This window comes from Colius striatus, chromosome 6 (genome assembly GCF_028858725.1).
Source record: "Colius striatus isolate bColStr4 chromosome 6, bColStr4.1.hap1, whole genome shotgun sequence".
Taxonomy (NCBI): Eukaryota; Metazoa; Chordata; class Aves; order Coliiformes; family Coliidae; genus Colius; species Colius striatus.
Window position 1 is genome coordinate 21,641,443 of NC_084764.1, and position 21,725 is coordinate 21,663,167.

The 21,725-nt window shown below is 52.9% G+C and overlaps 1 protein-coding gene across 1 annotated transcript in view; it reads right to left on the reverse strand.

Moving 5' to 3' along the window:
* Positions 1-9,623: 9,623 nt before the first annotated feature.
* The window catches only part of AREL1 (apoptosis resistant E3 ubiquitin protein ligase 1), a 36,297-nt gene continuing 24,195 nt past the window's right edge, over positions 9,624-21,725 (reverse strand). Inside the window, exon 21 of the transcript XR_009818981.1 lies at positions 9,624-21,294. The gene's annotated coding sequence lies outside the window, so the exon portion shown is untranslated. The remainder of the gene's footprint in view (positions 21,295-21,725) is intronic.

Genomic DNA, 21,725 nt, shown 5'->3' on the forward strand with positions numbered 1-21,725 from the left:
CGGGGCCGGGGCCGAGCCCCGCATCACCCGCCTGGCCGCGGGGCGCGAGCAGCTCGCCGTCGGGACGCTGCCTCCGGCCCTCGCCGTCGCTCGGGCTCCCCACGGCGGCCGCGGAGCCGCGATCCACGTGGAGGGCGGCGGCGAGGGGCCGCGCCGGCGGGGGGACTCCGGCCGGCGGGGGCAGGCTGTGCCCCGTGCCAGCTGCCCACGGCGCGGCCCCCCGGGCCCGCGGCCGCGCCGCGCCCCCGGCCCCCGGCTCCGGCCTGGCCGCGGCGTCCGGCCGGCAGCCGGCGAAGCCCAGGAGGACGGCGAAGGTGAGCGGGAGGAGGCGGGCGGCGTCCCGCATGCTGTCAGCGGCGGCGGGGCACGGGCGGCGTGCAGCGCTCAGCGCCCGGCCGGCATCCTCGGGCGGGAGCGGGGACCGCCGGCTCTCCGCCCGCCGCTCACCGCCGCATCCCGGCTCCGGGGCGCCGCCGGGACCTGCCGCCCGCCGGGGCCGGGGGCGCGGACAGCAGAGGCGAGAGGGGCGCGCGGGCTGCCGAGCAGCCCTGCAGGAGGAGGGAGAGGACGAGGAAGGCGGCCGGCCCCGCTCGCCGGGCTGGCAGCGAGCTCCCGTGCTCCGCTCCACAGGCAGCTCCGAGCACCTTCGCGCCCGCCTCTGGCACTGGCAGCGCCTAGAGGGGATGGAGGGTTTTATTTTTGGAAACCTCCCCCTTTTGTGTCTTTTTGATGCTGACATCCCCCCTCTCCAGAGGACACGGCTCGGCCCCCCTCCTTAGGAGAGGAGACATTCCAGCAACACCCACTTTGGCAAAGGGAAACAAACTACAGCGGAGACGCCTTAACCCCTGCCTGGCCGGGGAGACCCGTCCGCCGCCTGCCCGGCGGCCGGCGCGCAGCCCCGCAGCCCTCCCTGCCGCCCGGCCCGCAGCGAGCCGCCGGCTCCCGCCGCAGCTGGAAGCGCTCGGCAAGGCGGAGCAGCCCCAGTGTAGGGTGGAGGGAGCAGGAGACACGGGTCCGGAGCTAAACGGCACCGAGCCCCAGCGTCTGGGGACTTTTGCGGAGCTACATCGGCAGCGCTAGCCCCCTCGCTGCCCAAATCGCATCTCTCAGCAGAAAGGCATGGCCGTGGGAAGAGCCTTATTTGCCAGCCCACCCTGGCTACAGAGCTCTCCCATCCCTTCAAACCCAGTTCGGGGCTTTATAATGACCCACCTAAAAGCTCCAGGTCTTTCAGCTGAGAGATCTTTCGGGAGACATATCCCACCAACTTAGAGTAGATGTCCATCTCTTCCTGCATCTGTCCCTGCGTGGGCACCTGGAGGTTAAGGGATGGCTTGGAATGACTGTTTTATATACACTGAAAAAGACTGAGGGGAGAGGAAGAGGAAGGAGAAAGGGGAGGCAGAAATCCTGTCTCAGCCACACAGATCAGCTTGGCTTTGTCCTCAGACACATCTCTGCTGCCCTTGGCATTCCTGGGCAGGGCAGGGTGTCCCAGCCCAGCAACAGGGTATATTTGGGGTGGGCTTATTCTGGCCCACAGCAGCGGCTCTGCACACAAGAAGGCTGAGGAGGGCACCACAGGTGCTCATGGGAAGGAGATGTTCAGCAGCATATGTCCCTACCATGGGTGCTCTGACCAGTAACACCAATGTGTTTTCACCACGCCAAGCTCAGGCAGGCAGAAAGTGTACCTTGCCAGCCCAGCCCTGCATGCCTGTGGGAGAACAGGAGCAAATCTGTGTGAATGTGGAGCAACCCTCACAATATGCCAGCAGCCTGTGGGGTAGGGGCTCATGCTGCAGCTCAGCTGCTGGGTTTAAAAGGCAAATTGTCATATCAGCTTACCAGTTTCTGTCGTTTCTTTTGTCCCTTTTGATGTGTCAGGTATCTACAACACAGCACTGGCTTTCCTTCCATGCCCACTGCTCCCCCAGCCCTCACAGCACTCTAGCCCACTGGTGTTCCTCTCCGGCCAGCCTCTCCCACTGCAACTGCTGCCTCCCCTGGCCCTCACCAAGCTGTCTGCTTCCCAAAAAACTTAATGGCAGAGGGGTCCAGCTCTCCACCCTCCAGCTGTTGTGCTCCCAAAGCCTCACCTGTTTGAAACTGGTAGCTTCAACTCCCTTCTTCCCACTGCCCCTTGACTTTTAGGCCCTCTCAGACTACAGTCTTCTCCTTGGGATGAGAGTATGTCTGCCTGTCCTCCAGGTGCAGAGGAGCCAGGAAAGGAGCAGAAGCACAGGGAATCAATCCCCCAAAGGCATGCTGAGTCTGGAGCAGAGCAAGACCACAGCACATCCCCAGCAAGTGACAGAGAAGGGAGGTAACTTGTCAGGTAAACCAGTACAAGGGGAGCAAGGGGGCTGAGTGGGTTCAGGCAGTGACTTTGACATAGGCAGCTAGTTTACAGTGCAGCAGCATCAGAAGAGTGTGGGAGTTTAGCATTGCCTAGGATGCTACCAGCTCGCCCATCTGACCACCCAACCCACCCACTTGGGCAGAGGCTTGCAGGGCCCTGTGTGCTGGGAGCAGCGCCTGATAACAGCCTGGGCTCGTTTCTTTGTTCTAAGGAAGAGGAATGTCCTTTCCGTCCTCACCTAATTACTTTCTTATGCAGCAGTGGAAAGAATGCTTGTGCCTAAACCTGACACAAGAAAATTATCAACGCCATAAACCAAGCAGCTGAGAGCCAGGGCAGTACTCAAAGCTAGAGCAGGCAACCCTGGAGCAGGCTCGCTTGGGATACAAGTGTATTCTTCCTCCTTGGAGTGCTGAGTCTCCCCAGGGAAGCAGGGGGACCCGCAGCACCTCCACAGAAGCGTGCACTCAGGGCCCCAGCGGTAGGGAGGCTGCAGGAGCCTATGTCTCCCTAACAGGACTGGAGAATGACATGCAAACCCAACAAAGCCATCAATGGCCTTCGGTACCTCTCACAGCTGCCCAGTAGATCCTGGCCCAGGGAGCTGGCATCCCTTCTCCAACCAACTTCAATCTGTGTTCACCGTAACTACCCCCAGAGCCAGACACGGAGCTCCTTCAGCCTCACACATGCACACCCTCCTTTGCTTTTGCTGGGACAGGCACCAGCACTGTTTGATCCCAGTAGGTGCTGAGGCTGAGTGGGGGCCGTCCACAGTCCTCGACACCCCAAGACCACCTGGATCAAGGGGCTGCAGGCACAGGCCCAGGAGCCACTGCCTCCCTGGTGCAGGTGCTTGGGCATGGCCTCACTGCCTCCCACCCCCATGGTCCATTCCCTCCTTGGCCATCCCCACACACAAACCTGTTAGAAAAGAGGCAGTGTGGGGCATGTGGGGGAGACCTCGTGCTGGCTGGGCCTTAGTGTGCTGCTCAACAAACACCAAACACCTCCTTTCTCAGCAGCTCCCACAGGCAGACCGCCCAGGGTTGGTCTGCTCACTGCTGAGATCAAGCCTGTGCCTGGAAGGGAGAGCAGCAGCAGAGAGATGGGCACAGCAAGTGGGGAGCAGGGTCAGCCCCCATCAGCAAAGAGCACAGGGCTCCTCTGAGGCCATGAGCTGCAGGTTAACAGCTCAATATGCTCTTTGCTGCCTTCATTTCCCTTTAATTCACTGCACGAGTTTCTAGGCAAGAGAGATGGCACGAGAGGAGAGGCCGCAGGCAGAGGCAGCTGCAGCACCTCTTCAAGGCCATGCTTTCCAGGGCCAAGGGCGCTGAGGTAAATGAGGCAGACCTGGGAGACAGCACAGAAAACAAGGGGGTCACAGAGAAGCAAAGCAAGAGAGGACGACTGTGCTGATGGCATGGCACTTTGTTCCTGCCCCTGCTGCAGCGGACAAGGAGGGGTGCTTGGGCAGCTGAGGATCGAAGGCATGTGGCCAGAGGCAGGGGAGTCAAGGTGGGCTGTGCCCTGGAACCATGAGTACAAGTCACATCTCCTTGACCCCTCTCAAAGGACAGGGAGAAGGGACTCTTCAACACTGTGCTGATGAGGGTTCCTCTGAACCAGGATCCCTCATGCTCTCATGCCCATTGGTTTCACACCAACTATGCCTGACTCCCTCAGGGGCATAGCACCTGGAAGCCACCCTTCCAGGGCCAGTTGGCCCCCAGATGCGTCTCCTGGCACTGTATCCCTTAGATTAATTAAACACTTTTCTTCCTCTTCAGAAGAGTTCACAACCCACATGTGCTTCTTCCTCCACTGTGAGCAGACCTCTAACACGCTGCAGATGGGACACATTCCATAGATTCAGAAGCTGCCTGCAGATCCCACAGAGGAAGAAGGAGTGCTCCCGCTACTTGTGGCTGAAGGACGGGGAAAGGTTGGCCAGCCTCACCATCTTAAAAATCAGGGTGTGCAGATAGACTTTTAGAGGTACAAGTCTCAGCTTCTCTGAAAAAAAGCATCTCGCACCAGGAGGGAGGACCTGGCAGCCCTGGGGAGCTGGATGGAGAAACAACTTCAAGGCAGCAGTGCAGAGAAACCTGTGGAGAGGACCTCTGTAACCATAGACAGAGAGGCAGGAAAAGCAGCTTCTGAATTTGCAAACCCAGGCAGCAAATGCTCCATGGACAGCATTCCTATTCCTTGCTTTTGCCAGAAGATACACGCAGCTCAGCACACTGGTGCTTACGGCACCCAGGCAAGGAGATGTTCTCAGCGGACAGACAAGCCATTCCAGACAGACACCCAGCCTGGCCCTCCAGCCACCTTCACCCACTCTCCATGCATCCTTCAGAGCCTTGGGATACACTCCAGCCTCTCCCTGTGAGGGGCCTGACAGCAGTCAGCCCAGAGTCACATAAGCCATAGTTTGTTGTCAGAAAACAGAAGAGAAGCTGTCCAGCAGAAGCTCCTATTCAGAAGCCAGTGTTTGCTGGTTTCATTCTGCTTTCATTTAGCCAGGACCATGTCCAAGATGGCGAAGGGAGGCACAAACCAGCCAAGTGGGTGTCCTACAACTGGACTCCTCAGTTGTGCTGTTGTCTAAACATCTGTCTGTGCATTACCAAAGGTTGAAACCACAGGCTGGAAAAGAGGTTACAACAGGAGACAAAAACATGCTGCTAGCAACAAGAAACCTAGAGAGCAGGACCAGATGGCAGAACCCAAGGGATGGGAGTGCAGAGTGAGGCAGAGAGGAGGTTGCTGTGGGTTATTGCTGCAGAAAGGCTCTGGTAGGGCTGGCTGCAGAGCACAGCTGGTTCCTTATTTATCCATCACACTATTTCAAACCTCTGAAAAACTCCAGCTTTACTAGAATGTGACTCATGCAGAGCTACAGCAGCTCAGAGGAACCTGTACACTTATAATTAATGAAGCCGTGTTTGCAATGATCCGACTGCAATCTCCCCTCTCCCTGGGAGGCTGGTCTGGCCTCTTTGCTTCTTCCATACCTGCAGCTGGAACTTCACGTGGCAGGGGACATGAGTCTGGAAACCAGGAAAGCCTGAGGATCCCCAAGGAGCACAGAGGCTGCCCTGACCAGGAAACCCATTCCATTGTGCATTCCCTGCAGGAGCAAGCCTGCTCAGGACATCAGCCTGATGGGGGGCTTCAACTAGAGTGCTCATTAGTCAGCTGTCCTCACTGAGGGAGGAATGGAAAGGAAAAAAGGAAGCTGAATCTCGTGCCATTTTTAAGGGCTGTGACCCACAGAGGGAACACTTGCCATGTGGACAAGGCACAGTTGAGAGGAGTGTGAATTGCCATAACCTTCTCTTCTCATTCTCATTAAAGTCTTAATGCCAGGAGGCTATTCCTGAGGTGGCTGTCAAACATCAACTTGTCACAGACTGAAAGGGAACAGGGGATCAGGAGCAACGGCTTGAAGATAGGAGGGTGCTCTCCTCAGGGGAAAGTCTCCCTTCCTGATGTCTGGTACCACTTCACAAGCAGTGCTTCCCAAGGAGCCCACAGCCTGGAGAAAAGATAGAGATCCAGGCAAGATGATCCAACAGTGAGGACAGAAGAAACCAGGCAATCTCCAGACTGTGTTGAAGAAGCATTTCCTGATAAGTCCCTCCCACAGTGAACTTCTCTCAGACAAATCACAGTTCCTTTGCCTTATCTTAAACACCAAAAAGACCGGAAAAAACCTGAATCAAACTTTGAATTCTACTTATTATTTGAGATTAAAGTAATTTCATTCCTGCTTCCAACTCCAAAAACAATCTTTCTAAAAATCAATGACTCCCAGTTCCTTCAGGTTGCTGTTCCTTCCCTAAGACCTTCATGGGAGCTTAGACTGGAAGTCCTTCAGCCCATCAGCTTTGCATATGGGAGGAAAACTGATGATTCCCTGAGATGGGAATGATCAGCAGGGCTAATGTTCCATCTGTATTTTAGTCCTGTTACTCTCCCAGCCTGAAATTGCAGGCCCTCTCCCCTTCACAGGATTTTAGGTGCTTTCCTACCAATTTGGGCGCTGGAATGGCTGTATGGGCAGTGATCTCAGATCATTACAATGCAGTGATTTCAAGTAGATGTTTAATAGCTTATTAATAAGTGAATCTCAGGGAACTGCAAAAAGTGGCAATTAGGTGGCATGTGTTAGAGCTAAAGTAACAGTCACCAGGCAATAGACTGGTTCATTGACACTTTGCAGTCCCATTGGGTAACTACTGGGATTAGGCTGAGTACCCAATTTCCCAGCTATGACTGCACGGGCTGAGAATCCAGCTCTCGGGTGACATCACAGCTCCAGAAGTCTCTCTCACCAGTTGCCAACACTGACTCTGCTGTCACCCACTCTAGACACGGGAGTGGCAGAAAGCTTTAAGAAAGGGCCCAAACTCTTACAAGACATAAGAATAATGAGGAGTGAGAGTTTAACAAAGAAATAAATACAGGGCAACTGCAGAGAAGATGAGCAAAGCATTTCTGTGCCACACCATATTAGGTCATCATCTTCTGAGAAAAGCAAGGAGCTTGGGATGGGGAAGCACCCACTTCCCACCCAGACAGGGGCCACAGCAGGTGCAGAACAAGAATCTATAACAGGATTACAGAGGTAGCACTCATGAGGCTGTCCTCTGTGCCAATGATTACCTCTGCCTCCGTTCTGAGCTCTGGCAAGCACTTTCAGGACATACCTCTGCCTTCCCTCCCTCTCCCCTTCCCCTCTCTCGGCTCAGCTGAGCAGGCAAGGCAGCCTCACGCAGCTCAAGTGTGCAGCAGGGCCAGCAGCCCAGCCTGCACTCCCTCAAGGCTGCTGAGCATCCCTAAACCAAGGAAGAGTGGCAGGACTGAAGGAGGTGGGCTCCTCCTGATGTACCCGGGGGACATCCCTGCAGCAGCACTAGCAACTAGAACTACCTGTTCCAAGGCTGTGTGAGCTAGACTGGTCTACAAGCCGCTCATGCTGCTGCTGAGCAAGAGATGGGCAGGCATGCAGGCAGGGATACAAAGCAGGAAAGGTACTTGCACAAACCAGGAGTGCAACATGAGAGCAGATGAAAATGAGGCAACAACACCAGCTTGCCTTATGCCTACCAGGAGGGACGAGGGGATGTCAAAGGCTCCTGTGGCTGGGCACAGAGCACGACCAGGGCCACCCCAGGTGCAGAAGAAAGAGCTCTCTGAGGGAACTCTGCTCAATGTCACTTTGTGCTCTTGTTCTATGAAGAGAGAGAAATGATACAGCCTTTGACTTTCCTCAGTGCTGCTCCTGGTCTGAGTTACTCCTGCCTTGCAGCTCACTTTCAGTAAAGGCAGCTACCCCTATGGCACATGCTACCCACTTTGTTGCTTGGTCAGGCTCTGCTTCACTGCAAGCTTGGCTAGCTCCTTGGGGGCTCTGGAGGGTATGAACATCACTGACACAAACCACCCAGTGGTACTAGTGGAGCCAAAATCCTATGTGAAGGCAAGCTTGGGTGGTAGGGGGATAGATCATCAGCATGGCTCTCACCTCTGAGCCTGCAGGCACTATATATAGCTAAGATGGTGTGGTATCAGCACCCTGTGCTTTGCCTCATCCCATCCAAAGGCTCCCTGCCAGCCTGCACCCAGGGCTAGTGACCCCCTCTCTGTCAGCCTACTGCTGCTGTCACTAGTTCTCCCACTGAGACAGAATCATAGTTTTTGTGAGCCAGATCAAGGCCCAGCAGCAGGACATGTTCTCCAGCCCAGGAGGGGCACTTGGTTTTCAGGCCAAAGGCACAGCTGAAGTTTGGCCCAAGGAAGCACTGCCTCCTTTCAGTTCCTGGGGCAATGCCAGGAAGGAGCTGCTGTGACCTGCAGTGCCTCCCAGACCGCAGAATTCCTGAACAGGTCAAGGTAAACAACATAAAAATACCCCAGAGGCTAGCTCTAGCCCCGTGCTTCCACACCAGGACCAAGCCTGAGGCACCCCATGAATATATCCATGTTGCTCACACAATCAGGGCAGCCTCTTCTGAGAGTGTTTCTAAGCAGAAGCTGGGAGTTGAGGGAAATTCTGGCTTGTCCTTCTCTTCCCTCACAGTCTGACTCTGGGTTGCCATGAACTACGGCTGACCTACAGCTCTCTGCCTTCCCTGTCCCTGCCCCGGTATCCATATCCTATATGGCACCAGCCCTTTGGCCCTTGCTCAGTTCAAGCCTCCAGCTGGCTTTGGGGCCACTGCTAGAAACATTATAGCACACCTGTTCTTCAGATGAGGGTTTAGAGCCAAGCTAGCACATCTGGATTGTAAAATAGACATTTGGAAGTTTATCAACATGCTTCCAAACAGTCTGGGTATGGCAGAGATTCTGTCTTGATGCTTTAGTGGAGGAAGCAGCTGGGCTGGAAGGATGGTTCAGTGCCCTTCTCACGCCCCATGCAGGCTGGCCTGAGCCACCCCCACCCCCCTGAACCAAACTGCCTCTTCCTGACACAAGTGATCCAGGAAGCAGTGTCAGCAAGGCTCTAGGTGAGGAAGTGAAATCCAGTGCCCTCCCCACCTCAGAACCTGCTGATGCAGCTGCACTGAGCCCAGACTTCAGCCAAACACCTCCCAGAAACACTGCCTGCTCAGAAAATTGGTTGGGAATCTGGACCATATGTGCTGGGGGTGGATAACTGACTCCATCAGCTTGGTCTTGTGCAAAGCTTAGCTGCCAACAGCCTCTGGGGCTTTTGCTCTCAGCAAAGTCCTGATCAGCAGCAGCATCAAGCTGCCACTAATGTGTTTGTCAGCACCGTGCAGATCTAAAGGAGGAACATGGCCCGCAGTCTTGAGTTGTTCCACGTTTCCTCTCCTATTAGTTTCTCAGATGTGCAGCACTCACACCCATGGTAACAACAGACCTCCCACGCAAGCATTCAGCAACATACTCTGATTTTGGTCTTTTCCCAGCCATCTCTCACTAACAGAAACACAGCTGATACTTTGGGGTGTGAGTGATACAGAGGCAAGAAGACCTGTGAAGCTGATGCAGCAGGAGGTAGCTCTGCCCCTCATGTGCAGGTGTCCTGGTTTAGGCCCATCAGGGAACAAAAGACCACGATTAGCCTCAAGTACCAAAGACCTGAGGATTGCCAAAGGGCAGGGAGAGCTTAATTGCCACTTAAGGTTCAGGACAAAAGAGACCAGGCTACTGGGCTTGGGGAAGAAAACAGAAAGTTATTTAATACAACACCAACTAAAGCATAAAACCCCAAAACATAACCAAAATAAAACAACACAGAGTAATACAACAATGAAGAGTCCAACCAGCCCTTTAAGAACACCTTCTCCCCACTCCCTCTCTTCCCGGGCTCAGAGCCCTGATCCCCGTGTTTTTACCTCCTCCTGCCCTGAATGGCCCAGGGGGGCAGGGAATGGGGGTTTCAATCAGTCTATTCCCGATAGCTTCTGCCATTTGTCTCTCCTCAGGACAGGTGGGTTCCGCATCAGTCCTCCCTGCAAGTCCGTGGGGTACCTCACACACACAGCAGCCCTGCACGGGCTGCTCCGACATGCATTTATCCCAAAGGCTGCAGCTCCTCTCTGCCTCTCGTGTGGGGCTGCTCTGGGGCCCACAGGCTCTCCAGTATGGCCTGCGCCCCGGCCGCCTCCTCACACAGTCCCTCACCAGTCTGGGTGCTCTCACACAGAGCTGCTGGTGGCTCTCAGTCCTGCCATGGCCCTGCATGGGTTGCAGGGGCACAGCTGCATTCTCACTGCGGCTTGCAAAGGGGTCTCTGGTCTGGTGCTCCTCCTTCCTTCCTCCTCCTCTGGCTGAAGGGTCCGCGTGGTGGCCTCCATCTTGTATCACTCTTACACCTGCAGCACTTCAAATTCCCATCTCTAAATAGTGATCACAGAGGTGTCAGATTGGCCCAGCCGGGCCAGAGGTGGGTCTGAACCCAGGAGCTGGGGGGGAGTCAAAAGATTCTTTACCAGGTCTTCACTGCAACCTGCTCCCCCTGTTACCAAGCAGAAGCTGGAGGTGACAGCAGGAGGGCTTTGGTAATGTGGTGATGGTGACTTCTCACAAGATCTTTGGATTGCCCAGGTCTAAGTTCACAGCAGCAAATTAACAATCCTGATAGCACAGCAGATGCTAAATAGAGATGTGCTCTCCAAAACTGCTCCTCCTCTCATTCTCACCCCACAATAGCCTGGTTGGTCTCTCCTCACCTCCTTCCATTTTTCCAGTTCACCTACAGGTGAAGATAATGTTATGTGCAGTACTGACTTCTATGGTGTGCTCTCAGCCCTTAAGGATAGATCTCTGCTAACTCAGTGGCTGAGCACTGTATGAGTACCTACAGGAACTGGAAAAGATGGCACAAAAGGACACACTTCTTTCAAGCTGGATCAGTCTCTTTACTCCTCTGCAATGCAGTAGACTATAAATGTATTTATCCCTGTTTTACAGCCCTTTGGAGGCTTGGGCATACCCTTGATTGTTTTCCTTGGCTCCACCTGAGTAAATGTCTTTCCTTACACTGCTCTCAGTAATATTGAACTACCTCTTTAGAGGCACTAATTCAAAGTGGATTCAAACGCAGAGCACTTTGCTGGAGGAGGCTGGGGAGAGACAAGGGTGTGAGGGCCAAGGGTAACACCAAACCTTCAAACACTGTACCTCCAGTGATGAGATATAAATGCATTTCTAGAGCTCTTTGCACTCAGCCAGGTTCTTCATCCTTATGTATTTGGTGCTGGGGCTGCAGAGCACCCAACAAATCCTGGAAATACGAGCAACCTGACTTAGGTGGATGCATGGAAAAGCACCAGCAAAGAGAGATCTGACAGCATCTGAACAGAGCCCATGACAACAGGGCTGGGTCACTGCCCCATGGTGCCGATGCTGGGATGCAAGTTCAGTCCTAGCTCTGACACAAACTTTTTCTGTGATCTCAGATGAACCATCTAGCTTCAGCCCTCAGGTACAAAGTAGAAAAGAGACCACCCCACACACCCACTCTGTGCTTGACTGTATTCCTTGGCTCCCTGGCACTAGAGTGAGACACGTTACATAGAACAAAGGGTATAGTGTAGGAGAAAACATCTGAATTCATGTGAGGGCTGTACACATGCCACTGCTTAGGGAAAACAAGCATGGTTAGCTACACCCACCCCTGAGCACATACAATGTCTGAATTCCATGCTAGGGCCAAGTTCACTACTGGATATTTCTTCCACGGGACCTGGAGGGGATGCAAAGATGCTAACAGCAATTTAGGCTCAGAGACACTGTAAGATACGACAGAGAAAGATAGGTTGGAAAATAAGAAAAGGGGATACGAAACATCATTTGCATCTTAGCAGACAAATTTCCCCTTGTATCTGGATGCACCAGTGGGTGCCTCTGCCCAGGCTATGCCAGACGGTGTATTTCTACCAACAGAGCCAACGTAGCTTTGCATCTCTCAGTAAATTGAGTCGATCATCTCTAAGCTTCCAGGTCACTGGGTCTGCTCTCTCTTCCTCCCCCCTGGAGCATAAATCTGACCCCCATCCCAAGCCCTCCCTCCCGAAGGGCAGGCAGGTCTTGCTTATGACAGCCAGTGCTTTGTTCAGCAGCTGAGCCAACACTTCCTCTCAAGGGAGAGTGTAACTCCACAGAGGAAAAGGTCAAGTGTGCTCTTCTCAAAGCCGAAGATTTGCCTTTGCCACTTAATCCAGGCTGAGATCTGACAGCCGGCACAGAGCTTTCTCCAAAGACTGGGAACAGAGCCTTTGTGGGCAGAGGAAGGAGTGTGCCGGGGCACACATACGAGAGGAGACACCAAGCATCTACCCTTCATCACAAACATTTAGGGCACCAGCAAGGAGGCAGCTAGAAAAACAACCCCCTACAAGATACTTCACTGCTATTTCATGAAAGAATCCTGCCCGTGCCCCTACTGGTTCAGGCCTAATACCAGAGTCAGCCAAATGGCTGTTGGTGCCTGACTTCCAGGTTGCTTCACAGCCTTGACTCCTTTATGCAGCAGTGGAAGCAAGGCCTAGAGGCAGCAGGTCAGATGGCTTCCAACAGTGCTCTGCTGTGCCCAGGGCTCAGCCACAGCCCTGCAAGGAGCAATATGGGCAAGGGAGCGGTGAAGGACCCCATCACTGGTTTTGCAATGGAGGTGAGGAGGAAACAAGCTCCCACTGTCCTTGGCTCAGCTAGCTATGAGCCTCCCAGCCACGGCCAAGCAAGCATGTGGTCCTGGCAGCAGGAAGCATCCTCTGGTGCCCTCCCATATGATCACAGACTAGTTGAAGTGGGACATGAGCTCTGCAGATGGTCCTCTTCAGCCCCTGCTCAGGCCAGGATGTGCAGGGCCACGTTTGATTTGGTTTTTAAACCCCTCTAAGGATGGAGGCTCTCCAGCCTCCCTGGCAGTGTGGTTCAGCATCATTCACACTATCCGACCTCTAACACAAGTGGCCATCAGCCACCTTGCTGCAACGGGTTTGGTCACTACTGGAGGAGCTGGGGATGCTTCTCTTAGGGCCATGACACACACACTGCTCTTGGTTGCACCTCCTGGCTCCAGTCCGCAAGGGGGTCCCTCACCCCTAAGTTACAGGGCCATGCTGAAGAGGCTAAGCCTGGAGCACCCCTCACTCACACGGACCACACTAACACAGCAACAGCAGATCCAGCCCTTGCTGTTTCCCTCTGCTTCTTTCTGTTCAAGGGAACTGAGGAAGCAGGGGAAGGAGACAGGAGAGGGGGAGACATCCTTTGGCATGAAGACTTTCTCCTTTTTGAGTCGATTGCCTCTAATATTGAACATTAACCCTACAGGCTCCCCGCTTATGCTCCACGCTTGAAACACCAGACTCCCCACAGCAGGGCCAGCCCTCCCTCCAGCCCAGCAGCCAGCATGGATCCACCAGGATCCTGCACCCACAAGTGTATTTTCATGGATCTGTGCATTTTTACCTCCCAGTGCTTTTCTGGTTCTCATTATCTCCGCAGTGCTGATGACACTTAGATATATCATCTCCCTGAAGGCTTTTTCTGGCACTTTAGGTCCAATTTATGTAACATAGCCATGGCCTTCCTGATCACCCATGCTGATCTCTGGCCTGTTAACACCCTGGCTGGCCAAGGACCCTTCCCCTCCCACTGGCATATCCAAACCAGCTGAACCCCTGCACCAACCGGAGTTAAAGCCTTGACAGCTTTCTCCTCCTATCCCTTTGCCTCTTATTCATTGCTGGTCAGTAATCACAGCAGCCTCTTTCCACAGGGATCGGCCTCCACAGAGACCTGCCCCTGCAGCTGCCAGAACAACTCCCAGAGGCAGGCACTGAACAAGGGCAAACCCAATTAGCAGTCTTTAGGTAATGCAACCAATACCCTTAGCCTGGTCATTAACCTCAGCTGCTCATAAGGCACCAACAGCTCAGGGTCCTTCCCCAGCCCAGCAAAATGATCCTGGCAGGGAAATTATAGCCTCTTCCCCAGGCTTATGTCTTCTCCTCTTCCTAGGAACCAGTTCAGAAACACAAGTTTGGGATCTAAACAACTCTTAACACTTATCGCTGCTTGTCCCCAGAGGCAAATCCAAATCCAAAGTACAGCTACAACACATATACATCTGTTTGCAGCACCTCATTGGAGAAATTAAAGTGACAATGATACTGTACTCAGGACACGATGACAACTGCTTCCATCGAGCCAAGCAAGACAGAGGCCAACGCTGGTCCAGCCCACTAAATGGTGCTAGAGCTTCAGACTGGGCATGGTACCAAACATTACAGTGGAGCCCCTCTACATGGCCCCCAGACATCTTTGCCTTTGCAGGCCTGATGACCTTTCCAAGCTTCTCTCCACCACCCTGTTATTTCTTTTCAGGCTATTTCTTGCTCCTAGTCCACACTGCCTGACCAGACCAAGCCATTTTGCAGGAGGAAGGATCATCTCTGTTTAGCTGTCTGCACTGTACCTTATGCAAGGCCGTGTGCAGCAGTGCCTCTGCCAGGCAAACCCTGCACCTCTGCATTGGACCTGGATGCATCTGTCTGGCCTGTGCTCGGGGAAGTGCCTGCCCCCGGCCCAAGCCAGCCGCTTCAGTCACCGGGAGAGGAAGGGGGGCAGTGCTATAGCCTGGATACCCTGCACCTTCCCTCCAGGCATTGGCAGCGTTCACATCCAGCCAGACCCGTCAGGGAGGAGGACAAAACAAGGGCAGCTGGACAGGAGCCCCACAAGCCAGCCAGGCCTCCACATACCAGCCACAGAATTTGCATCCGAAGCCGCTAACAAATGAGGTGTAGGAAAAGTCTGGAACAGGGACCAAGTCTGGTTTGAGTCCTGATTTGAGAGCAGCTGGTGCAGCCTGGCAGGCAACATGCAACTCAGCTGTCCCAAACACCCTTGCTGAGCTGAAACTTCCTCCAGCATGGGCCAAACATGCCATTTCACCTCTTTCAACTCCTGCAGCCTGGTAAAATTACAGGTAAGGAAAAAACCCTGCCCTCCTCCCAAAGCAGACTTTATGCATCCCGGGTGCGATGCAAGAGCAATGGAATCAAGAAAGCAGCTGCCCAAAGTGGTTTGCAGTGATTTGTTGCAACCAAATACCGCCCATCCATCCCTCCCCCCCTGAACCTCACAGACCCAAAGACCCCAACAATGTGTCATCTAGAGCACAGCGTTCCTCAGCTCTTGCTGTGCCATGAGCTCCCCTCATAACATGGGTGCCCCTTCTTACTCTGCTTGCAGAGCTAGGGCAGGCTTTCATCCAACTGGATGCCATCCAGAGCCTCCACTGAGCTGCAGAGGAGGGAGCAGGAGGTGTTCTGAGAGGTGGGAAAAGGAACATGGAGGCCAAGGCTCACGGGTTAGGTTGCACTGCAAGACCTTATTACCTGCAGGTGTTGGGGTGAGAGGTACTGTGGGGTCAGACCTTTCTGTCACTACAGCTTTGGAGATTTCCCTCTCCATCTGCCTTCCCGCCATCTGCTGAGGCAACTGCAAGGGAGAGGAGGTTTGCAAGGGTCACTCCTGGGCCAAAGCAGATGGAAAGGACCTGCTGTGAGCATTTTACTAGAAATGAGCCAGACAGCTGCAACGTGCCCCTCAACCCCACCAGCTCACTGCATCATCCAGCGCGAGAGCCCCAGGGCCAAAGAAGCTGCTCACAACTGCACTAGTGCCCTCAGGGCTTGCTTCCATGAAAGGGGCAGCAGCTGGACAGAGGAGTGAATGAACAGGCTGTTTAAAGTCTTTCATCAGAGGCCTGAACAAACAGATGTTGCCAGGCGCTGGTCTCTCCCCTTCTTGAGGACTGTCCTTCTGGTCAGAGATGTTTTTTTCATGGTGCTTCCCAAGGGGGAAAACCAGCAGCACCTTTGTTTGGTACACACAGCTCCAGGGCCTTCTCCTCCCCCTGTGCCTTTGAACTTATTCCAGACTTCTCAGCCCTGCAAGCCTCCAGACCTGGCCTGCTGCAGACCTAATTAACTCCCTTGTTCATTTATGGTCTTTTGTCACTAAAGCAAGTAATTGGTGCACATCGGCAGCAGCTCCTTGGAGCCCTGAGTCAGCCTGCTGCTGGGGAAGCCCTCTCCCCCTCGCCACAGGTGCCTGCAGCCCCTCTCTGTGGCTAGTGGCTCCAGGAGCCTCTACAGAGAGCACGCTGCTTCCTTGCTTCCAGCAAGCTCCTTCTGTACCTCTGCAGCCATCAAAAGACAGCAGTTTCCTCGGGGCATGACACCTTTGATGTGAAGCAAGTCCATTTGTCCAGAATCGGGCAGGCAGCCTAACCTCACCTCCCCTGCTAGCCACCCCCCACTCCTCTGCCTCGCATGTTTCCCCACACCTGTACAGGCAGTTGGAAGCCTCCAGCTCCGGGGCAGGCACACACACAGGGCCTGGCAGTGGGTCCTGCCACAGTAGTTTCTCCCCACATTGGTACTCACTCAGGTCTGCACACAGCCAGCGGGATGCAAGAATGTGATCCCACTACTCTTTTACACACCAGACCCTGTTTTCCCTGTCACCCCTGGCACCACAACAATGGAGAACAGCAAGAGAGCAGTGGGGCCCTTTCACAGGGGGATAGCTAGGCAGGATTATCCCAGGGTTCCTGGACCAAACAGGCAGCTCCTCAGCCTTTGGAAACCTCCTTGCCTTTGTTCCTTGGCTTTCTAGGGTTGGGGGAAGGGATCTCAATGAACATGTTTGTGCTGTTCTTCTTAATAGGGTGTTGTGTAACACAGAGGGAAGTGACTACACCGGGGACCCCAGCTGAGAACAGAGACTTTAATCCTGCTGCCCATGGAAAACTTGGAAAAAATACCTACATCTGTTCTGTTGCATTAGGCTCATGGCTCAGAGGCTGACAGCTGACCCTGGCTGTTCATGATGCCAAGGTGCAGCCCCTGCCAAACAGTGCCAGGCTAAATTACCATGACTGATTAGAAAGACAAAAGGCAGCCAGAGAAAAAATGGGGAGGGAGCTCTCCCTGTGCAGGTTTCTGGAGAAGGGACAAAGCCAAGGCAGACTGTATCACAGCACTTTGTCTTCTCCACTGCCACATTGACAAGCAGAGCAGAGAAAGAGCAATAGTGGAAAAGAACAGGGCAGCAGATGAGATGCAGGAAGACGGATGAAGGTGAGGAGACAGTGGAGAAACCACAGTTGCATCCACCCCTCCACAGGGCTCACCAGAGATGGGCTTCAGGAAAAACCCTCCTCATCAAACCTGTGCTAGGCTGAGGCCGTGGAGGAAAAAAGGTGTTCTTGTATCGACAGGCAGGATTCATAGTTCAAGAAGAGTACAGAGCAGATGTCAGTCTCACAGAGCAGCACATACTCTCCCTGCCGTGAGTCTGCCAGCTCTAGACCATGTAGGAACACAGCTGTGGGGCTCCCTTCCACAGCACCACCGGGCAGCTCCCCTTCCAGGGCCAGGCTTTGTCATCACCTCACATCCACCCAACAGCTCAGAGAGGACTAGAAAGGAACTTAACTATCCAGGAAACAGAACACTACCAAAATTTTGGCTAACAGCAGATATCTAAGTCCTCTGGAAACATGTCATAGACTTCTCACTGTATTTGGCAGGGCTCTACATTGATACACCCACTGGTGTATCAACATGGTGCTGCTCTGTGACCACAGGGCATGAGGCAGAGCCGCTTCTATGTGGCACAGCCTCCTCTTACAGGCACAGCAGGATGCTGAGGGTGGCCCTCCCCTAGATGGGAGAGAGTTTTTGGAAAGCCGTTAACACCCAGTTCTGTGAAGGATCTGCCTGTTTATTGTTCAAGTATTAAATTGGCTAAACCTTAATTAGCATGACATCTATGAGAGGATTAAAGCAGATTCTGTGTTCCTCTTCCTGCCTAGGGCCGCCAGCTGCCAAACACTCCTCCAGGCCAGCATCCTGCACAGGATAGGGGCTAGCTTCAAGAGAAGCAGGAAGAAAACTCCTTTCTAACTCCTGTCTGTCAGAAGCAGGCTTTGGCCCTGAAGCAGGAAGGTTTGTTTGCTTTAAATCTTATTTAAGTATGGACGTTTTCATTATCCGCATCCATGTCACACTTTTATCCGCCCTTAGGAGGACAGGGAGGAAAGCTCTTGATTTCCTCACTCCATCTGTGGAGCAGATAGCTTTGATTAGCCACGTGCTCGTTGCCTTTCAATCCCTGCTTGCTGTCACTTTGACCTTGTTTGACAAGACAAAGGGCTCAGGAGGAGCTGTGCGTTTCCTCAGCCCCCTTCAGCCTTTTATAAATGTCTGCCTCAACACCACAACCTCGTATCAGACTCTGGTCCTCCATTTGTCTTCATAGGCTACCCCTTTCTCCAGTTCCAAACCTCCTGCACTGCACTGCATGCCTGAGGAATGCAGCCAGAGAGATGCCTTCAGATGTGGGAGCATTTCTGCACTAGAAACTAAAGATGTCTCTCAAGTCCAACACCACCTGTCCCATGCCTCTACCACCTTCCTCTCTTGTGCTGTTGGCTGGTTACCCTGGTGCCTTTGCCCCTGCTCCCTACGCTGCCAGGGAGCAGATCCTTCACAGTGAGAGCCTCAGGCCTAAGCAGGCTCAGGGGCATGAAGTGCATTACACCTCACTAATGTGTTTGGTATGTGGCTCCTCTGAAACCCTGCCACTTTGCACTTAAGTTGCAGCTCAGCCCTGCTTGCCAGGAGGAACCCAGAGAAGCTGAGGCACAGCAGAGCCAGCTCCTAGAAAAACATTCCCAAAGCACCTTCCAAAGCCACTTCCACTGCTGACTGCAAAGTGCGAGGTTAGCTGGGCCAAGCCACTTCTACTCAAAAACACCCTGATGCAGAGTGTCCAAGGCAGGTACTGCCTGTCCAGGAAGCACTTCAGGACAGCTGGCCCCTGAAGGCGGTAATGGGGTTCCTTTCCCCTCCTGTTCTTGGAGCTTCTGCACTGCTCCAGTCACCTGGAGCAACGCACCCATATGCCCATGTCAACTTCCACTTCTCCACGCTGTCTGGAAAGGTTAGTGCTGCCTGCAGTTAGTTAAGAGAGTCCATTTTTTTATAATGAGCTCTAAAAAGAGAACATCAGCTCCCTCTGTGCATCAGCTCAGTTCTGCTTTCATGCATTAGAACTCCCTCTCCCGTTGCAAACCAATGAGTAATTGTTCTCAGAGCCTGAGGGAACACATCTAATCTGGTTATTGTTACTGCTGTTGTTTGTTCATATTAAGCCCATTATTCTTACTAAGCTATTTGTCCTGAGCCTCCTGAGAGACTGTACTGCAGGTTTATCATACATGTGTAAATCCAACTTTCTATCACACATTTTAAATATGCTGCCTGTAGGAAAACAAATGGGCAAGGGGGAGCAGAGCAACCATGGGGACTTATGTCCAACAGGGCACTGCTTCCTAGATGCTCACTTCTCATACACTCCAGTTTGGGAATTAGAAACCCAGCAAGGGAATCTGCCAGCCAACTTGTTTGTTAGACTGAGAGGTCTGCTGAACGACAGAAATAAAACAAAAACCAGGCAAGACTAGCCCAAACTGCAGGGTTTCAGAGAGCTGAAGTTGGCCACTCTTCAACCTGGCCAGCTCAAGTTGACTATCGGTCCCCCTCTGGTGGCCAACCAGCCACTGTCACCTTCTTCAGAACAACAAGCTACCACGCTGCTCCTGTCGCTGCACCGCAACATCCCTCAGCCCAGGGAAGCACGGCTCTGCCTGCAGGGCTGCTGGGCAGCACGGCTTCAGAGCAGCACGTCTTCATGGCACAAAGCGTGACACACCAGAGCACCAGGCCATAAAAGTCTTCTAAAACAGAAGATATGAATTTCCAGGACAGCCCGCTGTTTTTCTTAAGTAGGAGGCTGAGTCTGTTCCACACCAGCAATAAAGGCCTCTGTAAATCTGAGCTAGCCTCTACACAGCAAAGCACCTCTCCAGACAAATCAAACCCCCAGAGCTGGTTTCAGCATCCTTCAAGAGGACTGCAGAGAATTCTATTTCCTTGTGTTTCTTCATCCACTGCCATAAGTAGCACCATCTCAGCTCGAGGCAACCTCACACTTCAGCTACTGAAGCACAAGAGAGCCCAAAGCATCTATTCCTCCTAGTTAAAGAGATTTCTAAGATTAGTCAGAAAACTGCAGGAGTTTTCAGGCCTTCAGAATTATGTCAGCATAAATCCCTAAATTAAGGGGTGGGTACAGGCCAACACTTCTTCCAGCTTATCAGAAAATTGCCTCAAGTGACAGAGAAGAATTTGGTTTTGGCATCCGCAGAGTCACTCCATCAAAAATCAACCAACTCCCTCTGGCCTTCCTGTGCCGCAGAGAAAGCTCTGGAGCAGCCTCAGGCCAATTTCAGTTCCTCCAGCCCTCATATGGTGCAAGAGCTTCACTTCCTCCATCTGTATTCACTGCAGCTTTATACTAATGCTGAGAGGCCTGGCTCTCGGCCTCACTTTCCAACCTCACGTGTGTTTGCCCACGCCTCAACATAACTTTGCAGCACGCCAGCCCTGCAGAAGGGTAGCTGGAAAAGCCTGATCAGGAACTTTGGGTGAACTTCAGCTACAGCTGTTTTGTTTTACTGCAAGAAAAGTTATAGCAAATTATGTCTAAAAATGAACACATTCATACAGTAACATCTCCCTCCTACAATCAAGTTTCATGCTCTGGAGAGCAGAAATTAGGGTTTCTCATGCGTTCAGTAATAAAACCCTAACAAACAAGGAAAGAGTTTAAGAGGAAGATTCTACAATGTCAGATTCTGCACCATACAGCTGATGCCAAGACAGGCCGAGGCGGACTTTGCCGTTTCCCGTAAGTGCTTTCCTTTTACAGTTCCTGTAATCATACGCTCAAACTCTTTCTGCTGTCATGTGCCAGGTCAGTCAGACACAAGATGGTAGCAGAACAGCCAAAACCATAGAAAATATAGTAACTCACTATGGGAACCAGGAGTCACAGCCTGGTTCAACTGACCAACTGAGCCATAACACTAAGAAAGCAAGAGGTCATATCCAAATCGAGATTCTTTTCTCCATTTTCTCATTCAGGTATCTGCTGAAAATCCTTCTCTGGAGTTCTACAAGTGAGAAAAACAGAAAGCTGAGCAGAGGAATGGAACGCACAAACGTCCAGCCTCCCGAGCAGCATGTTGTGATAGAGCTTAAGTCAAGGGGCTGTGTATGGAATCAAGGATCCTGAGACATCAGGCAATTCCTTGCTATTGCTGGAGACAGAAGCTGGGGCATGAAGGATTCCAGCACAAAGTGCATGGGCATGACTTCTGTCCCAGCCCCAAGTCCATGCCAGGATAAACAGAGACTGCGGAGTAAGCCACAGGTCACGGTCACCACTCCTTCTCCAAGAAGAAGAAACCAGTCATCAGAAGGGACAATGTAGGCACCCAGATCATAGCATGCATCCTGCAAAGAGAGGCAGAAACTTTAGAGCCCACTTCATGCTGAAGTAATGCAGCCTGCTGAGCACTCTCCTTCACAGCCGAACAGTTTCTGAAAACTCCAGCCTCAGTGTCCTTCCCGTGAGTAATACTGGTCATGGCACGCAGAAGCATGCCAGCATGGTCTGCTGTGTATCATTTTCCTCACGTCAGCTTTGCAGACAAAGCCACACACCTTTCTAGTGCCCTGACCCTGGCTCCAGACTCACAAGCTCCGTGATTTCCAGGCGACACTGGAGCGTCAGTTTCTAGATTCTTTATAATGCTCACCAATGCTTTATCTAACCTCCGTTTTCTCCAAGTCCAATATAAGACAACTTTGTTCCCACAGAAGCTTCTAAACAATGCCATGACACAGCAAAATGCTAACAGAGGCTGACATGAGCTGCTCCCTCT